Genomic DNA, 5,616 nt, shown 5'->3' with positions numbered 1-5,616 from the left:
ACCAGATTGAGGAAAGAATTAAAGAACAGACGGCTGAAGAGGCCAATGTGAAGCAAGTCAAAAGAAAGTGGGAGGAAAACAGTGATAAGAATCACCAATACAACAACAACAGCAATTACAACAATAATCGCAACAACTATCCCAACAATCGCAACATCAATCGCAACTACAACAAATGGCCCAACAACAAAAACAACAACAACAGCAACTACAACAATCATCCCAATAACAATAACAACCGTAACAACAATAACAACAATCAGAAGCAGCTATGCCAAAGGTGTGAAAAGTATCACTCGGGGTTCTGCACCAAATTTTGCAACAAGTGTAAAAGAAATGGTCATAGCGCGACGAAGTGTGAGGTCTACGGACCAGGGGTTAACAGAACGAAAGGAACAAATGGTATCGGAACGAGTAATGGCGGAGCAAGTAGTGTCGGAGCAAGTTATGCCAATGTAGTTTGTTATAAATGTGGAAAACCGGGCCACATTATTAGAAATTTCCCGAACCAGGAGAACACGAATGGACAAGTCCGCGGAAGAGTTTTCAATATTAATGCGGCAGAGGCACTGGAAGACCCGCAGCTTGTTACGGCTACATTTCTTATTGACAATAAATCTGCTTACGTTTTATTTGATTCGGGTGTGGATAGAAGCTATATGAGTAGAGATTTTTGTGCTAAATTAAGTTGCCCATTGACGCCTTTGGATAGTAAATTTTTACTCGAATTAGCAAATGGTAAATTAATTTCAGCAGATAATATATGTCGGAATCGAGAAATTAAACTGGTTAGCGAAACATTTAAGATTGACTTGATACCAGTAGAGTTAGGGAGTTTTGATGTGATAATCGGTATGGACTGGTTGAAAGAAGTGAAAGCAGAGATCGTTTGTTACAAAAATGCAATTCGCATTATACGAGAACAAGGAAAACCCTTAATGGTGTACGGAGAAAAGGGCAACACGAAGCTACATCTTATTAGTAATTTGAAGGCACAAAAACTAATAAGAAAAGGTTGCTATGCTGTTCTAGCACACGTCGAGAAAGTACAAACTGAAGAAAAGAGCATCAATGATGTTTCTGTCGCAAAAGAATTTCCCGATGTATTTCCGAAAGAATTACCGGGATTACCCCCACATCGATCCGTTGAATTTCAAATAGATCTTGTACCAGGAGCTGCACCAATAGCTCGTGCTCCTTACAGACTCGCACCCAGCGAGATGAAAGAACTGCAAAGCCAACTACAAGAACTATTAGAACGTGGTTTCATTCGATCAAGCACATCACCATGGGGAGCTCCTGTTTTGTTTGTTAAGAAGAAGGATGGTACATTTAGGTTGTGTATTGACTACCGAGAGTTGAATAAACTTACCATCAAAAACCGTTATCCACTGCCGAGAATTGACGACTTATTTGATCAACTACAAGGCTCGTCGGTTTATTCGAAAATCGATTTACGTTCTGGATATCATCAAATGCGAGTAAAGGAGGATGATATTCCAAAAACTGCTTTTAGGACGCGTTATGGTCATTACGAGTTTATGGTTATGCCGTTTGGATTGACTAACGCACCGGCTGTGTTCATGGACCTTATGAACCGAGTGTATGGGCCATATCTTGACAAGTTTGTCATTGTTTTCATCGATGACATACTTATTTACTCAAAGAATGATCAAGAGCACGAAGAACATTTGAGAAAAGTGCTAGAAGTATTGAGGAAAGAAAAATTGTACGCTAAGTTTTTAAAGTGTGCATTTTGGTTGGAAGAAGTTCAATTCCTCGGTCACATAGTGAACAAAGAAGGTATCCAGGTGGACCCGACAAAGATCGAAACCGTTGAAAAGTGGGAAACTTCAAAAACTCCAAAGCATATACGTCAATTTTTAGGATTGGCTGGTTACTACAGAAGATTCATCCAAGATTTCTCCAAAATAGCAAAACCCTTGACTGCATTAACGCATAAAGGGAAGAAATTTGAATGGAAGGATGAACAAGAGAAGGCATTTCAGTTATTGAAGAAAAAACTAACTACGGCACCTATATTGTCATTGCCTGAAGGGAATGATAATTTTGTGATATATTGTGACGCCTCAAAGCAAGGTCTCGGTTGTGTATTAATGCAACGAACGAAGGTAATTGCTTATGCATCTAGACAATTGAAGATTCACGAGCAAAATTATACGACGCATGATTTGGAATTAGGCGCGGTTGTTTTTGCATTAAAGACTTGGAGGTACTACTTATATGGGGTCAAAAGTATTATATATACCGACCACAAAAGTCTTCAACACATATTTAATCAGAAACAACTGAACATGAGGCAGCGTAGGTGGATTGAATTGTTGAATGATTACGACTTTGAGATTCGTTACCACCCGGGGAAGGCAAATGTGGTAGCCGACGCCTTGAGTAGAAAGGACAGAGAACCCATTGGAGTAAAATCTATGAATATAATGATTCACAATAACCTTACTGCTCAAATAAAGGAGGCGCAACAAGGAGTTTTAAAAGAGGAAAATTTAAAGGATGAAATACCCAAAGGATCGGAGAAGCATCTTAATATTCGGGAAGACGGAACCCGGTATAGGGCTGAAAGGATTTGGGTACCAAAATTTGGAGATATAAGAGAAATGATACTTAGAGAAGCTCATAAAACCAGATACTCAATACATCCTGGAACGGGGAAGATGTACAAGGATCTCAAGAAACATTTTTGGTGGCCGGGTATGAAAGCCGATGTTGCTAAATACGTAGGAGAATGTTTGACGTGTTCTAAGGTCAAAGCTGAGCATCAGAAACCATCAGGTCTACTTCAACAACCCAAAATCCCGGAATGGAAATGGGAAAACATTACCACGGATTTCATCACTAAATTGCCAAGGACTGCAAGTGGTTTTGATACTATTTGGGTAATAGTTGATCATCTCACCAAATCAGCACACTTCCTGCCAATAAGAGAAGATGACAAGATGGAGAAGTTAGCACGACTGTATTTGAAGGAAGTCGTCTCCAGACATGAAATACCAATCTCTATTATCTCTGATAGGGATGGCAGATTTATTTCAAGATTCTGGCAGACATTACAGCAAGCATTAGGAACTCGTCTAGACATGAGTACTGCCTATCATCCACAAACTGATGGGCAGAGCGAAAGGACAATACATACGCTTAAAGATATGCTACGAGCATGTGTTATTGATTTCGGAAACAGTTGGGATCGACACCTACCGTTAGCAGAATTTTCCTACAACAACAGATATCATTCTAGTATTGAGATGGCGCCGTTTGAAGCACTTTATGGTAGAAAGTGCAGGTCTCTGATTTGTTGGAATGAAGTGGGGGATAGACAGATTACGGGTCCGGAGATAATACAAGAAACTACCGAGAAAATCATCCAAATTCAACAAAGATTGAAAACCGCCCAGAGTCGACAAAAGAGCTACGCGGACAGTAAAAGAAAAGATATAGAGTTTGAAATTGGAGAAATGGTCATGCTTAAGGTTTCACCTTGGAAAGGCGTTGTTCGATTTGGTAAACGGGGGAAACTAAATCCAAGGTACATTGGACCATTCAAGATTATAGATCGTGTCGGACCAGTAGCTTACCAACTGGAGCTACCTCAACAACTCGCGGCTGTACATAACACTTTCCACGTCTCAAATTTGAAGAAATGTTTTGCTAAAGAAGATCTCACTATTCCATTGGACGAAATCCAAATCAATGAAAAACTTCAATTCATTGAAGAACCCGTCGAAATAATGGATCGTGAGGTTAAGAGACTTAAGCAAAACAAGATACCAATTGTTAAGGTTCGATGGAATGCTCGTAGAGGACCTGAGTTCACCTGGGAACGAGAAGATCAGATAAAGAAGAAACACCCGCACTTATTTCCAGAAGATACGTCAACACCTCCAACTGCTTAAAATTTCGGGACGAAATTTATTTAACGGGTAGGTACTGTAGTGACCCGAACTATTCCATGTTTATATATATTAAATGAAATTTTTATTTACATGATTAAGTATTTCCAACATGTTAAGCAATCAAACTTGTTAAAACTTGATTAATTGAAATAGGTTTCATATAGACAATTGACCACCCAAGTTGACCGGTGATTCACGAACGTTAAAACTTGTAAAAACTATATGATGACATATATATGGTTATATATATAGTAAACATGATATTATGATAATTAAACATATCATTAAGTATATTAACAATGAACTACATATGTAAAAACAAGACTACTAACTTAATGATTTTGAAACGAGACATATATGTAACAATTATCGTTGTAACGACATTTAATGTTTATATATCAAATTAAGAGATATTCGTACATCATAATATCATGATAATATAATAATTTAAAATCTCTTTTGATATTGTAAACATTGGGTTAACAACATTTAACAAGATCGTTAACCTAAAGGTTTCAAAACAACACTTACATGTAACGACTAACGATGACTTAACGACTCAGTTAAAATGTATATACATGTAGTGTTTTAATATGTATTCATACACTTTTGAAAGACTTCAAGACACTTATCAAAATACTTCTACTTAACAAAAATGCTTACAATTACATCCTCATTCAGTTTCATCAACAATTCTACTCGTATGCACCCGTATTCGTACTCGTACAATACACAGCTTTTAGATGTATGTACTATTAGTATATACACTCCAATGATCAGCTCTTAGCAGCCCATGTGAGTTACCTAACACATGTGGGAACCATCATTTGGCAACTAGCATGAAATATCTCATAAAATTACAAAAATATGAGTAATCATTCATGACTTATTTACATGAAAACAAAATTACATATCCTTTATATCTAATCCATACACCAACGACAAAAAACACCTACAAACACTTTCATTCTTCAATTTTCTTCATCTAATTGATCTCTCTCAAGTTCTATCTTCAAGTTCTAAGTGTTCTTCATAAATTCCAAAAGTTCTAGTTTCATAAAATCAAGAATACTTCCAAGATTGCAAGTTTACTTCCAAGTTTTCTAAATCCATTCCAAGTAATCATCCAAGATCAAGAAACCTTTGTTACTTATAGTAGTTTATCTTTCTAATACAAGGTAATAATCATATTCAAACTTTAATTCAATTTCTATAACTATAACAATCTTATTTCGAGTGGAAATCTTACTTGAAATTGTTTTCGTGTCATGATTCTGCTTCAAGAACTTTCAAGCCATCCAAGGATCCTTTGAAGCTAGATCCATTTTTCTCATTTCCAGTAGGTTTATCCAAGGAAATTGAGGTAGTAATGATGTTCATAACATCATTCAATTCATACATAAAAAGCTGTCTTATTCAACATTATAAACTTGTAATTACTAGAACATAGTTTAGTTAATTCTAAACTTGTTCGCAAATAAAGTTAATCCTTCTAACTAGACTTTTAAAATCAACTAAACACATGTTCTATATCTATATGATATGCTAACTTAATGATTTAAAACCCGGAAACACGATAAACACCATAAAACTGGATATACGCCGTCGTAGTAAAACCGGGGGCTGTTTTGGTTGGGATAATTAAAAGCTAAGAAGAACTTTGATTTAAAAGCTATACTTCTGGAAAAATGAT

The sequence above is a fragment of the Rutidosis leptorrhynchoides genome, chromosome 1, assembly GCF_046630445.1.
Source record: "Rutidosis leptorrhynchoides isolate AG116_Rl617_1_P2 chromosome 1, CSIRO_AGI_Rlap_v1, whole genome shotgun sequence".
In the NCBI taxonomy this organism is placed as follows: Eukaryota; Viridiplantae; Streptophyta; class Magnoliopsida; order Asterales; family Asteraceae; genus Rutidosis; species Rutidosis leptorrhynchoides.
Note: the sequence above shows the minus strand (reverse complement) of the source record.